Genomic DNA, 17,120 nt, shown 5'->3' with positions numbered 1-17,120 from the left:
AGATAAAACCAAAATGTTGAGATTTCCAAGATATACTTGGTCAGTTGCTGCCTTGTTATCAGGCACCCATTTTTTCTAGATGAGATGTGTCTTCAAAGACAACTTCTTTCCTGTCCCCATTTGTCCTTCCCCTGGTGACATTTGTTCTACTTTACTTGGAGACTCTCAAACAGGAACTCTCTGACACAAAGCTTTGGCTCAGGACTTCCCTCCATTTGGCCACGTCCAACTCTGTCCAGATGACTGGCTTGTACTGTCATACCTGTGTTAGGAGGCTTTTGGCCCAGGAGGTGTTTCACTTGGGTAGAATCCCATTCATGCTATGAAAACAAGCTCCCTTTCCAAGAGTCAACAGCCTGCTCTTGCTATCAGTAGAAAGGAACATCTTTCCATTATAGCCCCCCTTCTGGTCCCAGTCCTTGCTGGTCTTTGCACCTATGTAGTTAATCCTAAACAATAGAAAAGATCATGCATAGCTTTCTCCACATTCACAGAGTTTAGATAGCTTTTGTGCCCAATATATTCATTTCTTGTCCTGGGGGTATTTATTGTAATTTATACGTATTTTCCTTTTTAAGACTTAAAAAAAAATATATGTATATGTGTGTTGGGGCTAAATCAGGGTGAGTATGTTCTTGTGAAAGCAGGTACTCATGGAGACCAGAGGCATTGGATCCTCCTGGTCCTGGAGTTACAGATGGTTCTGAGCAGCCCAAACTGGGTGGTAGAAATTGAATGTGGATGCTCTGCAAGAGCTGTTCTTAACTACCGAGCCATCTCTTCAGCTTTGTATGTAATTTCTTGATCAAAGTGCTTGTATATAGTTGTACCTCAGCTCCCTAGCATTTGGTCCATGGATCAGCTGGTCTTTTAATCTTCTGATAATTGATTTGGAGTCTACCAGTTCCAGGAGGCACAAAGAGTCAGAGGAATTATGCCTGTTTCCCTTGTGTATGTGAAACACACGAGTCTGGCATAAACTTAAGAAGAGGAGAATGAAGACTTCCGAGTAATTCATTTAAGAATGCAAGAGGCAAGGAGGGGTCATGTTTGCTCAAGTGATAATATGCGCCTGGTTCACAACCTGAGCCAGTTGTGGCTGCTACATAATGATGCTCCACTTCTCTGCTGAGTAAAAAGTGGAGTTGAGCTGGTAGAGAAAAATGTGCCATAGCAAATTGACCATGAATAAAACAAATTTACAAGTTTCTCCTGGGTGTCTGATTATCTAAAAATCTGCCAGGAAATTGAATTGCCTGTCAGCTGCCCAAATTATTTTACGCTCTGCTATTGAAATTCTTGGTGGGGTAGGTTTTTTAAGAGGAAAAATAGGAAATGAGTTGGAAATGATTGATCCACCTTGAAAATAACAGTGTATAGAGCAGCTTCTTCCATGCAGCAGTGACACCTTCCATTGCATTATTTTCTCGTCCATCCAAACAACAGAGAATCAAACCTGAAGACCCATTTTAGGCAGTACAAATATTTCACATGAGCTTTATTGATTTGCCTTTGGATATGACAGTGAGAGTTAAGGATCATAATCCTTCATTGTAGGACCTGACTATATTATTCCTGTATCAAAAATAGTGAAGAGTAGAATGAATCTATCAATAACAAATGAATTAATGTAAAAAGGAATAAAATACCAATGATGCATTTGTTTGAGGAGATATAAAATTTGAGTTATTCTGTTCAAATAATGCAGTAGCAGGAGCTCTTCTTTCTCCTTTTGCAATATGGTACCATGACACCCTTGAATTACCTGTCTCTCCCCAAGGACCTTGCTCTTGCTAGCAGGATGCATCTTGGTTTCTTTCACTGGCAGGTAGTTTTAGCATCACGTGAGATAAATGTTCATGTCCTTCAAGATTAGCTTCTGAATAAGATTCACCATTTTCCCTTAATGGTTGCAGTTTTGAAATCCAGGGTATCCAATGACATTTCCAGTATCCCTTCTTGTTGTCACCTCAAGAACCTTAGGTCAGTTCCTCCACTAAGATATCTCTTCCACACAGGTCACTGAGACTCTGTCCAAGCACTACTCTTGCCTTAATTCTTCAGTGCAAATGGTCCTGACACCACAGACTCTCATTTGTCAAACTCTGCTTGCCTGGGATTTCGTGAGCTCTAAATTTCACAAGGTCGGACCTTGAGGGTGTGTCCTCCTATCTCATCATTACAAATAATTACAAGTCTTCCCTATTAGCTTTGTGAAGCCCGCCCTCTGATCTCCAACTTCAATAATTCTGTTTCCTCCCTCGAGGGTTTGACTTCCTTTAACATTAGCACCTAGAGTCTGATTCTGTCAGCTTCTCCCTGCTTAGTTAGCATCCTTCCTGTCTTCATTACACATATTAATTATATGGTAAATTCCAATAATAACCTCATTGCTAATCTTCCTTCTTGCCTTTTGCTTCACATCATCATAATGAATCATTAAACTCACAAACCTATACCAACCACCCATTTGCTAATCACCTCTTATGTACCTATGAAGTTTAGTTGCAACAGAGTGGAACACCCACCTATTCTGACTACTCTCATTTCAATTTGAGAAACTCAAACCTTAGAGGCTCAACAGATAAAAGCACTTTCTCCTCTGGCAGAGGACTCAGATTTGGTTCCCAGAATGCATATGGAGGCTTACAATCACCTTTAACTCCATTTCCAGGGTATATGATGGAATCATGTCTGGCCTCCCTAGGCACCAGGCCTATGGGAAATGCACATACATACATGAAGGCAAAATGTTCATACACATAGAATAAAAATAAATCTATAAAAGACAAGTAACAAAACACTCATAATTTAACTTCCTACTCTGGTCCATCTCCTGCTTCCTTTAGTAAGTTTGTACTTTTCCCTCATGAATACTTGAGATTTCTTCTTCATACTCTGCTCCCAGATAATTACATTGCTTCTTCTCTCATTTAGAAAACTGAATTCATCATGATGTAATCATATAACCTCCACACACATCAGCTACCTTCTAGCATTTGTACTTACTTATTCTGTCTTGCTACTTATTAATCATAGCTCCCTGTAAAGTCAGTACCTACCTTACATATTAGATGGTACTCTTTGTAGCACTCAGAGGAATTTCCCTCCAGTAGTTTTCTCAATATTCCTCTGATTCTTATCAACTTTCATAATATTTCTCTTATTTTGGAATAACTAAATTGTTCCTCATTGTCATGATTTTATTAGTCACAACTTAGCTTCTTGCTTTTAGTGTGAAACAAAACCAAAAAACCCTCTTGATGACCATTCCCATTTTCTCAATACTTTTTCTCCTATAGCTTACAGCAGTAGGATTTTATCCCACAGTGTACCAATCATTCCAAGATTCTAAGGTTCATAAGAGTCTTTTTTTTTTTAAATTTCTCCCTATGCCTTGGTCTCATCCAGTGTGATGACTTCAGAAACCAGTCTTCTGTGGGATTTTCCTACATTGTCAATTACTCTCTAGATTAGTAGCTAAATTCTTAAGTTCCTAAGACTGGAGTAAATGGATTATGGTCATATTTTCCTTTATGTTTACTGTCAATCCTTAACTATCCCCATTGAGTTTGAAATCTGTTAATATAGTTGTGAAAAGACTATTTCCAATGTTGTATTTGTAACACAAACCTATCTCCAGCATTCCAGACTCATATAACCAACTTGTGTATGGACACCTATGAGTATATCATGGACAGAACAGTGTTTACTGGCACAAACTGAACTTCTAACCCCGTTACTCCTCTGGGACCTTCACCAGTCACTTATTCTTATTCTCATCTCATATTCACACACAATTCCTTGGAAACCTTCTAGTTCCAGATACAGGTAGAATCCGATCATTTCTTCTTCCACCCAGAACCATCAGATTTAGCATAACCACCACCATCCCTTACCTAAATCCCAACAGAAGCTTCCTGTCTAGTTCTTTTGCCCATGCTCAAATTATATTCAATAGAAGCCCTTAAAATTCAAATGTATTTGTGTCATTTCTCTGCTTAACATCCCAATGTAGAAGTGTGATATTTTATTCATAAACTATAATGCAAACAAATAAAGAAACTATCCAAAACAGCCATATCATTTTTCATTCATTCTATTCAACATGAAGATACAACACGTTAAAATTTGTGCTATGGATACTCCTGCATGAACTGACTTTGTCCAGGTAGGCATATTCCCCTCACTGCTTTCAGATAATTGGTCCGATGTGGTCTTCTCTCTGTCCACCTAGTCCAACATCTCTACTGTCCCTGTCCCCACAACTTGTTTTCTCATTCTAATCTGTTTTTAATAATGTACAACACCTTTAAGAATGTCAGTGGCATTATTTACTTACTGTGTATCTCCTGTTTGCTGCCCTAGAATATAAAATCTTTAGAGAATTCTTCTAAAAATGTTTCCTGATACGTTAAAAGGGATAAAAGACATTAACTAGCAGTTGACCAATAAGTATTTGTTGATCTATAAAAAAAAAGTCCTACTGTTGAGATTTTATGTGATGGCATATATCTTTGTTTTTGTTTATTTGATATTAAATACAAAATTATGTTATTAATTATCTATTAAATTGAATATATTTTTTCTAAGTACTGAGAAAAATGCCAGTTTTTCTTTTGCAAATATGACACCTTAATTTGCCTTTTCTTCACTGTTTTGCCAAGGCCTGGTACCTCCTATTTTACTGTTTTGTAGAATCATCTGTTAGTCTAGAATCCTCCTGATCTACATTATAGATTACCCATATAAAAGAGATTTTTAAATACTATATCACAACTATTTTATTCAAAATAAGACTCTCATAGCACAGAGAGATGAATACCTTCCTCTTGATCCATAAAAGCTCCATTCTGGTTGTATTATCCTTTTATTATACTCCAGAATGTCAAACTTGTGGTTTGATCTCTTTATAAGACTTACATTGCTTATCCAACACACAAACTTTCAATGGCAGACTCTAGTCCAGGGAAGGACAGTTTCAGTCTTCGGATCATGGGAGAAGCACAGACAGGTAAGTTGATACTCCTGTGGCTGTTGTCATTTCGGAAGAATGGCAGAGAGTTCAATTGGAACAGAGTGGTGATGAAACATAGTGACCTGGTAAACATGGAAACACTGTTTTCCAGAGGCTTCTTGAGGAGCTTAATTTGTAACGTCTGAGTTGTATTGAGCCCAAACGTGGCACAATTTCTTTGGCACAATTCCACAATTAATGATTTTCTTTAAGCACTTGCTTCATGTGAGACAATATTTAATTCAACTCCTTCAATATCTGTGCACTGAATAAGGTCATTGTCCCTTGCCCACAGAGTATATTTCCAAAGCCCCAGTGGATGCCTGAGACTTTATAGATAACTGATTTTTCTTACACATGTGTATGATATTGTTTAATTTGTAAATTAGAAGTTGTAATAGATTAACAGCACTGATAACAAAATAATTATAAAATATGCTATGATGAAAATTATATGGAAAGTGGGGTACTCTCTCATTTCTTCTGTCTCCTCCACCTCTCTCCATATACATTGTTGCAATGTGTCTGTCTTCATGTGATCATGTTTGATGATTCTTAAAGAAATATATTAACAGTCTCCCTTTGATGTGGCCAAATTGTCAGTTTGGGTAAAATTTTTAAATAAAATAATGATTACTTGAATATAAACATTGCTGCTCTGAGATGGCAGATAACTAAGACAGCTACAAAGTAACCAACGAGATGGTAGTGCATTCGTATTTATATAAGACAAAGGGGCAGATCATATCCCAAGAAGAAGGGAGGGAGGGAGCTTGAGATTCAATTTTTCTGCTGTGAATACTACACAATTTTAAGAGGCAGAGCTTATGCCTGGAATTTCCTACTTAATGTTTTAAAACAATAGCTTTTGGTAGGAATCTGACACCATGCCAAGTGAAATCACAGGGAGGAAAGGGTTAATGATCCATACTTAAGTCATGTCACTTGCTATGGGCTTAGCAGAGATGAACTAAGCCTAGATTTGAAAAGAACTGGACATATAACCTTGCTTTCCTGTGTTTTTGAGGTCTTGAGCTTTAGGCTGTTTAAGTACTTCTTGCTTCATTTTCACTTAATTTTTTTTTTTATTACAACAGGTAGACTCCTACTGATGGAAAGTCATGGACACATTTATGAGGGAAAGATAGAGTGTGTAGGATTAGAAATTCTCTAATTTTTCCCAAGCTATACAATTTTGAATTTTTAATGCTAATTTGACTGTGACATGACATGCCAAGTGACAGGGGAAAAAAAATGGCATTCTTCACAAATCTCTCATGGGATCAGATAGTACACTAATGGGCAATTTACAGTCTTGCCAATAAGTAAATAAAATTTTGAAATATCAGAGAACTTTGGTGAATGACATGTGTCTTCTGAAATCATTGCCCTTTGTCACAAGAGGGCCCATCTAATGAGAGGTACTGTGTAGCACCAGAAAAAAAGCAGTTGGTTGCACATCAAACTGAATGTGGGATGATAGGGATCGCTGAAGATTTGCCAGGCTGCCAGTGAATTGGTTTTTCGTGTCCTCAGGGATAGACTGCCCTGTGAGAATTTGAACCTATCAGTTAGCTGTCAAATTTCATTTGACACCTCATCCAAAATTTAAAAGGGGCCGCCATCTGAAGTCAGGGATGTTCTGGGAGGAAGGAAAAGGCTATTTCTTTCCAGACTAGCAGGATTGAAGCTGCCAAGTGCTTCAACTGAGGGCAGCAGGCTAGCAACCCTTCCCAGAACAACCTTCACAGACAGTATGGCTTCCTATGTAAGCAATTCTTTTTCTGCTTCTAAACTCATTTTTTTCTCTCTCCCTTTTTAGACAGATGTCCCCCCAGAGGCATAAAATCCCTTAGGGGATATTTAGTACAACTTGCAAAACTGCCACTGTATTGTAACCCGACAGAGGTGACAGCTTGTAACTCAGAGGTTACTTAATACAATTCATTCTCCCTTCTCTTCTTTACAATCTCTCTCTCTCTCTCTCTCTCTCTCTCTCTCTCTCTCTCTCTCTCTCTCCTCCCTCCCTCCCTCCCTCCCTCCCTCCCTCTCTGTCTGCCTGCCTGTCTCTGTTCTCTGTCTCTCACTGTCTCTCAATCTGTCTGTCTGCCTCTCTTCTCCAAATTTCTCACATGCTATTTTCCTTTTTATAAAATGTAATATATTTGCATTATTTACTTCTGAGTGAATGAAGTTCATACTAATGGCAGTACCACAAATCCTGCAAATGTGATCTGTACTGGAAATGCTTGCACATTTGGATGAGAGTTGCTCCCTAAAGCTCCTGTTTCCAGTGTCCTCCTGTCTCATGCTCACTTTCTCTAGCTGGCTGCTTTGAATGGCTTATTGGGGGAAAGCTTTTAAAATTTGGAAACTTCCCAAGACAAGGACCCCTTGACGGATTCATGATTGACCTCTTGATTATCTGTGGCCATCTGAGAAGATTAAAAGGGCACAGAGAGGTGTGTTAACTGCAATCAGTCGGCTGCCCTCTTCTCTCTCCCCTTCTCCTTCACACAGACTGATTCATCAAAGGACATTTGCAATGCCTCATTTCAGAGATCCTGTCTTCAAAGTCAGGCTTTATTTTTCAAAGAGAAAAATACTAAAGTCTCTCCCTAGATTCCTTCAGGGCCAAAAAGAAAAAAAAAAAAATCATCCCCTAATTGTCATTTCTATGCTCACTCTGGGGTGGTGGTGAATAGAGATAGAAATGTAAGTGCATATGTAAGGGAATCACTTGAAAAGAGTAAAGGAAAAGGCCTTCACTTTTGTCTTATCCCACCATAATTTCTGCAAGTTTCTTTGGGATAGTCATCACTATCAAACCTGGATGCTTAGCAAACTACAGAGGGTGTACAAAGGTTTTAATTTCAACATTGGCTCCTTAGGTAAATGAAGCTCCGTTACTGCCTTTGCAATCTAATTCACACAGGGCCAATTTCATTCTTGTTCCATTATTTCATCCAGTTTCTGTGATCACAAGTCTCCCTTTGAAGTTGGTTGGAACTCCGAGCACAGATAGAGTCCCTGGGTCTCAGAGTAAAATGAGTAATAGATCTGTAACCTCACAGTTCCAAAGGCTTGCTCTCTCTCCCTCACTTTCTTTTCCCCTGAGGTCTTCCTGTGGGATTTGTGTAATGCCTCAAGCTGGCTTACATATGAGCTTGCTGAACGATAGGCATTTTAATTGAACAGCGCACTATGTGTGCAAAACAAATCAAACTTGGGTTTTATTCAGGTTATATTTTAGATGGATTTATAAAAAAAATAACATAATAAATACACAACCAAAGTGAACACAAATTGTCTCTTCCTATGTGATTTTCTTAAGAAAGTTGTTGCATTGCAAAAGAGGTCAGGGAGGTGAAATTTCTGCAAGAGAGATGTGCAATACATCCAACACCCATTTAGTCTTGTCTCTAGCTTAGGGAATAGTAGTAGCACAACAGATAAGATTGCCAGACACCATAGAGACATTATTGCCTCCATCACCACATACTGCTAGTGTCCACAGGCTCATTATACATTCTTTTTTTTTTTTTTTTTTTTTTTTTTTTTTTTTTTTTTTTTTGGTTTGTTGAGACAGGGTTTCTCTGTGTAGCTTGGCACCTTTCCTGAAACTCTCTCTGTAGCCCAGGCTGGCCTCGAACTCACAAAGATCCACCTGGCTCTGCCTCCCGAGTGCCGGGATTAAAGGCGTGCGCCACCACTGCCCGGCCCCGGCGGTTACTTCAACAATGCATCAGTTCGCTACTTTGCCACTCGTGGTTGAGTTCGAGCATCATTATACATTCTTATACATTCTTATGAAACAAAAATCAAAACCACAGTCAAAGAGTAGGGTTTGGCTGTTGTTTTTGGTTTTTTGTTTTTGTTTTTATTTTGTTTTGTTGGTTTTTAAAATAAATCACTGTCCCCACTTGGAGAATAGGTTACAAACTGGTCCAGTTTGCCCTGATCCTGAGGAAATGCCCGGGGCTTTCAAGTGCTATCTCAAGAGCAGTCTGAGACAGAGAGACCTTTTGTCATTTGAAGTCTCAAAAGCAAAGTCCAGAAACAACTGCTGCATCCTTATTCTTGGTCCCCATTCATTTTTTTTTTCTTCTATATTGTGTGGATAGGAAAGAGGGCTTTAAAACTGATGGTAAGAGACCAGCTCTAGGCAGACAGTACTTTTGTTTGGGCCATCCATACCGGGATAAACAAAGTGTAAAATTTTGATTTGTATCAGTGTGTTCGTATGTGTACCAGGCAGCCACAAACATCTGAAGTGGCTGCTGTCTCCCTCTATTCCATGGACACAATACTCTCCTTCCCATTAATTGCCCAAGCCCTGCAGACAGTCGTGCACACCTCAGAACTGAGATTGATGGGCCATCTACCCAAGGCCCATCTAGCTCAGAGACATAGCCCTCGATCAAATTCCAGCAATAAAGATGGTTTCCGTACAGCTAATTTTCAAAGATGCCCCATAATCATGACACAGTACTTTAAAGAACAGTTTAAAATATTTCCCAGCTTCTCTTTGGCATTCCCAAGTGAGCTTTCATGAAACATAGAGGGTCTCTCAAATCTCCTGTAGCTCTAAGACTCTGTAACTAGAATCTGGAAATGGTCTATTTTTTTACCTCTTGTTGAAAATGCGTGTTGTTTCATCCATTTAATCACTGAAATACTTCCTACTTAAAACATGTCAAAAGTGTAAGCCTAACCAGTTTACTCTGATTGTAAATCAAGTGCTTCCTCCAATATGCTTTTCTGAATTGGGAAAAATGGGGCTTTTGCAGATCAATATGTGGCATTCTGCATGTTGCGATCAATTGGTGATTAAGTGCAAATGGTTTAGCTTAATTTGCTTTGAAAAGCTGTGCTTGAGCTGATAAAGTGTAGAAGCGTTTTCTGAGATGAGATACAAGGAACAGATGTTTAGTATAAAATATTGATAGCACAGAGCAGAGATAAGCTTGGTATTTAATTTGTCTTAATATTTCCATTGCTACAAATTCAACAGCTTTTATCTAACTGGGTAATTACAACTTCGTTTCCCCTCCTTGGCATAAGATAAGATAGACTCTTTTTTTTTTTTCCCAGTTTTCTGTCATATTTAAACTCTTTATGTCCCCCTTTTCTTCCATGGGTGCTGGTTTCTTTATGTTAATTTCAATAGCAATCTTCACTTCTGAGATTAGGAAGTTTGTCAAAGTTGACATTTTTCTTACCTGAGTGTTTTTAGGGTACAGAGTCATGTGACCCCTGAAAATGAATGGCATATTAGGATACAGTTAATTGTTCCATACGACTACAATGTGTAGGTGAGAGAGAAGAATATGCCTGCTTTTTTGCTGCTGATCTTCTCTCTCCTGTATCATTCCAGTCAGGCAGTGGCCTCTGCCCTGTGAATGTGATGCCATCTAGCAGTGCAGGAATGGGTATGTATCCTCTGCCAACTGAAAAATTAAGACAGTAAAGTATTATGGGAAATCTCGGAAACTCCCAGCAGAGACATCATAGGATGCCTGGGATATCAGGGTCCCCTTTGGGAATTCTTAATTTCACACATGAAATAATTTATGAAGAACACAGACAGATGCCAAAGACAAGAAATGGACTCAGATGGAAGCTTGAGGACAACGTGATAGAATCTAAAAAGAAAACTACAGGGCAAGCAAGCTGTAAATCCTATTACTACCTGGGAGAAAGGAGGAAAGCAGAGGAGAAACAAAAGCCATGCTACTTGAGGTAAGGCACAAAGGAGGTCAGCTACCTAGACAGGTAGCCACAGGGGTAAGGAAACTAAGACATCAGTTATGGACTTTAAAGGCATATTTAGGCACTGGGCAACATTAAAAAAGAAAAAAAAAAAAACAGGAGAAGAAAAGGAAATAGGTAGACCTTGCTGAATCCCGCTCAGGAATGTGTCCTGGGCAAACCCAGCTGAACCTCATGAGCATGGCTAGGAACAGCATGTAGGGGCACAAGAACTCTGGGAAGGAAAAGTACATTAGCTTAAGGTGAGCAACACACCAAACCAGGGGTAGTCTCTGAGCCAGGTCTCTGACCTGCCTCACTAGATTAGCCCCTTTAAGACAGGGTTTCTCTTTATAACAGCTCTGGCTGTCCTGGAACTTGCTTTGTAGGTCAGACTGAACTCAAACACAGAGATCCTCCTGCCTCTGCCTCCCAAGTGCTAGAGCTAGGATTAAAGGCATGTACCACCATGCCCAGCTTTAGTTTCCATTCCTTACAAGTTCATTTAAGTACCTAGGCTAGAAAACAGGTTTGGTCATGTGACTTCCTTTGCTGGATAGCCAGCCATGATACACTACTTCCTGTAGAAGTAAAGGGGGTTGGGGCTAGGTTGATAAGCAGGCCAAGGTAAAGAGCTTGTGTTAGGGCAGTAACCTAGAAGTTACACAGAATAGTGGTCTTCATCTATCGTTGGAGCATAAATATATTTATGTCTGACAGGAAGAAGGTCTAAGTAATCATTTTCCCGAACAGGAAAACATCAAGCTTCTAAGTAGTATGAGAAAGCAGATATCCTGAGAGACCCACCTTAAAACAAAAACCACAGAGATTTTCGCAAATTGATGTCATCATGTTGTGGTTGTGAGGCACATATCCAAAGGAAAAACTAAGAGAAATTAAATACACAGTAAGCTGAAAGGAAGTCTGTATGTTTGAGCACATATATTGGCCTTCCTGAAGGAACAGTGAGTTCACTTCTGGACTTTCAGGACGAGGCATAATGGAGGTCAATAGTATCCCTGAGTTCATGCAGCAGGCTACTGAATGAATGCAATGAGAGAGATGGGGGCGGGGCGCAGAATCAACTTAAGTATTCAGCTTTATCCTGTTAACAAATATGAGTCTTCATTCAAATAGTCTCAAAATGGTCAATAAAGGATCACTGAGATGGGAGTGATCAGAATCACTGCGTAGAACATAGGCATGGAAACACACTTGAGCAATTACAGTACCAGGATGACCAGACAGGATGATCCTCATAGGGATCCTATTGTGCCACAAATAAATAAGTAGTTTAGTTCTCATAGTATTTCAAATGAGGTAATAAATAGTACATAAAAAAAGACATGTATCACATGTAAATGTTAAACTAAATGAAAGATGGGATCAGCAATATGAAAAAGCTAAGGAAAGAAGGAAGGGAGGGAGGGAGGGAGGGAGGGAAGAAAAAGGAGCAGAAAGATTTGAGAAACAGTTTCCAGAACCAGAAGGAAGACTCAGTGGATACAAGTGCTGTCATGCATGCCTAAGCACTTAAGCTTGATTCTGAAACACAGGTAGAAGCAACTCCCGAAAGTTGTCCCGTGACCTCCACATGCCACATGCTACAAGCGCCCACGCACGCACGCGCGCACACACACACACACACACACACACACACACACACACAAGCATGCACTCATGCACGCACCACTTTCAAGAATGTGGCTGAGTTTGTATAGAGATAGGAGGTCCTTCTGGTCCACACTGCATTTCCTGGGTCCAAAGGCATAGGGTGGTGGGAAAACTCTTTTGGTCCGACTTTTTGACCACCTTTCTCACAGGTCTCTAGACTTAGGAGGGGATCAGCCGTTTCCTTGGCGAGGCATCTTCTGGTTTAAAGAACCCAAACAAACAACTTTCACGTCCTCTAGAAGCAGTTTGCAAGCTTTAGAGCCACATCCCCATTTCCAAAGAGAGTGTCTGCTCCATATTTGCATAACTAAAAGGCTCAGTTAGATGGCTTTTGAAGAACAAAGGCCCATTCTGCCTAAAGAAATACAGCATTGAAGTTTCCCACTCTTGAGAGTTAGAAACCACTTAGCTGCCTTTTATTGTCACTTTTCCCTTTTCCCAGGCCCACCCCCACTCTGCCTCCCTGAGTTTACACCCATAAAGCTTTCCAAAATCAGTGTCATCAGACACCAGGACCCTTGAAGTCTTGACAATACCCGCTAAGCAGTTCTCTCTGCTCTTTGGTTGCATGAAATCTAATGAGGTGCAAGAGCCTGGCTTCACGGCAAGCTTCCCCCCCCTTCCATATTCCGTAATGTACAATTATGAGTCTGACAAAGAGGGGCAATGTCAGGGGTGCACTTGTTTTCAAGGAGCCGTCAGAATATTATGCCGTGTACACTGTTCGGTAATTACAGTTGGAGCGGAACACTGTTGACTCAGGCGGGTGCTATATCACCTTAAAATTCCCTCTGAATGTTCAAATAGAGATCGCTGATCTCTCCGTGGCCCTTTGTATTTGCAGCATACAAAAACGGTTATGTCGGCTTCCTCTTTTAACCCTCCAGCACCTCTCTGCTACAATATACAGTGTGCTAACTTAGACATGGGAAACTGAGGCTCAGTACACACCTGGCGCTATGGAGAGCCATGATATGATTTCCAATCTTCTGCTTATAAAATCTAGAGGAGACTCTATTTTCTGGTTATAGAACCTTTGACAGATAAGATACGTTTTTGAAAAAAAAATTATTTATAATTTATAGTGCCTTGCGGTTGTCCAGAATCAAGAAAAGATTGTGTATACAGGGTCATTATGCACGGGAAGTCGGGAGACCCCAGATGTATGTAGCCTCTGTAGTTAACCCACGTTGCCTCATTGAGCATGTCATACAATTTCACTGGGGCCCAGGTTACTCATATGAATTGCAGAATTATTATTTTGCTTTTGACTGTATATTTACTAGTGATTCTGCCTGTCATAAAATTCCATACCTTTCATGTACTTGATCTAAAATATGTGTGCCTATTTTTTCAACTTTCAGAACAAGTCATTTGTCTCATTGCTAAAGCAAAATGTGATGTGAGTTTGCACAAAACAAATTTTAGCTCTCAACACACTTGGCAACTATTAGAATAGAGGGATTGTTTGGCCGTCGATGCTCTTTGAGTCTTGGTATTCCTACCAATTTAAGCTAAATGGGGTCTGTCTGAGTCAAATAATTATCTTTAAATATATATCACCATTAATGTGTGAAACAGCCATACTTTAGAAAAGCACAATTAATTAAACTTCACGTTGCAGGGTATAAAAATTGAACCTAAGATTTTTATTGTTATCTAAAAGCAGGGCCTGATGATATGACTTGTTTGGTGAAGTGCTTGTCAAACAAGTATAAGCTTCTGAGCTTAAAGCCTCAGACCCATGTAAAGTTGAACAGCATAATATGTTTTGATCCCAGCATCCATAATGTAAAATGGGAGGCAGAGACAGGGGCAAACCCCTGAAGATCATGAGCCTAGTAACCTGGCCTAAGCAGGAACAAAGCACAAAAGGAATGCACCTTTCAGCATTAAAAATGAAACCTCTCACCGGGCGATGGTGGCGGACTCCTTTAATCCTAGCACTCGGGAGGCAGAGCCAGGTGGATCTCTGTGAGTTTGAGGCCAGCCTGGGCTACCAAGTGAGTTCTAGGAGAGGTGCAAAGCTACACAGAGAAACCCTGTCTCGAAACCCCCCCCCCCAAAAAAAAGAAAAGAAAAGAAATAGAAAATGAAACCTCTCACCTCTATAGCATCTGCACTGGCATATACATGTGCATACAAACATATACATACCCACAAAAATAAATGACTACAAATTTAAAATAAAAATCAGATTTGATTGATCATGAATAAAAGCACTTATTGTTTTGTTTGTTTAATAAGAGTAATCAAAGTGGTTTCTTTAATGAAAATAAAATTTCATCTTTCTGGAACTATGATGTCATAGCTTCCCATCTCCTTTTAAGGTAATGCCAATTGCTTCCATATGAGTTCATTATTTCCCTCATCTCCTCCAATGAACAATATTAATATTAATTGAGAATGTATCACTAAAACTGGCTGAAAAGCTTGACAGAACATTTATTTAGTGTAGATTAAAGTATTTTTTAATGGCTTCCCAGAAGTCAGAGTTAAAGGTACTTTCTTAAATTTATTTGCATATGTATTCCAAATGATTCTTCCTTGTTTCTGCTTTGGTGGGAAATTTCTCCTGTGAAATTTCCAGTGAGTACAGTACTATACTGCTGCCAACATCTTTGACTTTGGCAATGAAAAATTGATCTGAGTTTTCAGTATTCTAAGAGGGTACTCCTGTGACTCTGGAAGTGTGCCATGAAGCCTCCTTCGACAAAATGGATAGGTATCCATTAATTAGATATTATTATTAATGCCATGTTCAGACGCATACTAAAGAGCAGGGCATAGAGCTGAGGGCAGGACCTCTGGCTTTGTGATATATGGACAGCTCTTATAAATTACTTAAAGAAAATTCTTACCTCTTACCCTGTTGCACACATAATAAGAAGATAATGAATGGTTATGAGAAAGAAAGAAGGCATAAGAATTGGACTTGTTGATCTCTCTGTTTTGTTTTATTTTGTTTGTTTTTAATGGTGGCAAGCAATTTCTGGAAGCTTCCTCAGATCTGAGAATCTCACAAAAATGAAGAATATCCTAGAATTCTTTTATTTTTTTTTTCAAGATGTTTAGAGATTTCCCAGGGATCTTGATGACTGATTTTGCTGTTTATTACTATATCAGGCCAGAGCCGAGCTCCCCAAAGTATGTCCCATGCTTTTCTAAGCTCAAACAAGTGTTCTGGGTTCAAAAAAGTTCAAGTATGTTGACACTTTTAAGAATTTGTTATTTAGTACAACCTAAGCATTTTAAGCATGCAAGGGTGTTAAATATTTAAGGTGGTTTTTTTTAATAGTATACAGAAATTGTTTCCAGGAAAAGCATTCTGCTTAGCTCTTCCAAAATATTCACATCTATTGGACAAGGCTGTGATTTTCAGTTTCTGAGGCTAAAGTAGAAATACTCTATCATGTCCCAGAATCCTCATGGCTGGTGATGGGTCTTCCCCTCTGGAAAAAAAAAATGGTGTTTTTTCTTCCCTGTAATTCTATTATAACTATGTGCCACCACTGTTACTTATTAAGTGGAGCAATGTCACTCATTAAGTGGTGCTGTTTACCGTTCGAGAAAAGCCATGAAGTACAACAAAACCCACTTGTAAGAGTTTATTAAAGGAAGGGAACAGAAGGGGTGTGCATAGGCCTATGGGGAATGACCATGCAGGAAGAGGTGGGAGGGAAAAGTGGAAACCGCTTTTATAGGTCCCCTCGCCCCCGCCCCACACATGAACATAGGTTTATGTAGCTATGCTACACATGCAGATAGACCACGCAGTGCACAGATTATGTAGGACATAGAACCCTGGGATGACTAAGCATCTTGCCTGTGCATGCAATTATGAAGTTGGGGGAGTGGCTAGGAATTCTAACAACCACCATGCTGGGCTAGTTATCTATTTTTTAATGTCCAGTTGCTTTGGAACAGATATTTGTTCTCTGAACCAGGGTCTGTGTGTCAAGTTTTACTGCCTATGTAGTTACGTTACTAACTTTTGCCTAGGACAGGGAAGCAAGAAAAAAATGATGAAAAGAATGCAAGGTTCTTCCCATTACAGTGTCTGGCACACGGTGCAATTGTAATCGGCATCTCCTGGGCTCTTTCCATGCTAAATTTCTTTGCCCCATATGTAGAGCTGGAGGAAGAGGAAAGTAGCACACAGGCACATACAGACACACATACACACACACACACACACACACACACACACACACACACACACACACACACACACGAGAGAGAGAGAGAGAGAGAGAGAGAGAGAGAGAGAGAGAGAGAGAGAGAGACCTTTATGACCCCTCTTTAAAATTTGAATTTTTTCCTTAGTTGCTTGCAAATCTTCATTGCTACCCCTGACCACTTTTCTGAGTGGTAACTCAAAATAAATAAACAAACAAACAGACAGACAGACATATACATACATAATACATACATAATACATCCTTTTGCTTCTTTCTTTTTGTGGGGAAGGGGATACCACCCTAAATCCTAAACATGCTTTTTGACACACTGAGATTTTTCACCATTTCTCTTAAGACATTACTCTCCACCCCCCACTACCCCCCACAGCTCTTTGCAGACTTCCCTGGCTGACCCTCATCTCAAAAGTCATAACTAGTTCTCCTCTCCCCCACTTCCCTCCTCCTCCCAGCTGTCTAGATTCGCAAGTCTCGTGTAC

The sequence above is a fragment of the Peromyscus eremicus genome, chromosome 8a (assembly GCF_949786415.1).
Source record: "Peromyscus eremicus chromosome 8a, PerEre_H2_v1, whole genome shotgun sequence".
Classification (NCBI taxonomy): Eukaryota; Metazoa; Chordata; class Mammalia; order Rodentia; family Cricetidae; genus Peromyscus; species Peromyscus eremicus.
This window is presented reverse-complemented; position numbering follows the sequence as displayed.